This window comes from Epinephelus lanceolatus, chromosome 10 (assembly GCF_041903045.1).
Source record: "Epinephelus lanceolatus isolate andai-2023 chromosome 10, ASM4190304v1, whole genome shotgun sequence".
Lineage (NCBI taxonomy): Eukaryota > Metazoa > Chordata > Actinopteri > Perciformes > Serranidae > Epinephelus > Epinephelus lanceolatus.
The window spans coordinates 7,344,806-7,345,240 of NC_135743.1; positions in this window are offsets into that span (position 1 = coordinate 7,344,806).

Genomic DNA, 435 nt, shown 5'->3' on the forward strand with positions numbered 1-435 from the left:
TTCTGGCTATCAATAAAGGCTTATTTCATCTTATCTTTAATTTTATAATAAAAATTAAAACACTTACTAGGTCTTTAATTTTATATTTCTTATTATTTCCATTTACTGGAACTATTTACCTCATTATAGTCTTGGATGTTTTACTCATGGTTGTACCATGTGAAGCACTCTGTATTTTTGTTTTTAAAAGATCTGTGCCAATATAGTTTATTATTTATTATATAATATTACTAATGTCTGTTTTTCATTATTGTTTCCTGCTGTACAAACATTAAACCGGTTTGCACAGTGGTAAACAAACGCCGCACTATGCACGAGACAATTAGTGCTCATACATTAGTAACATCTGTTTGCACGAGACAAACATCTGAACGTGCTGCGCGCGGCATCAGGAGAGCGCACCCTGGATGACGTCAGCAGCGTTGCGTGCTGGAG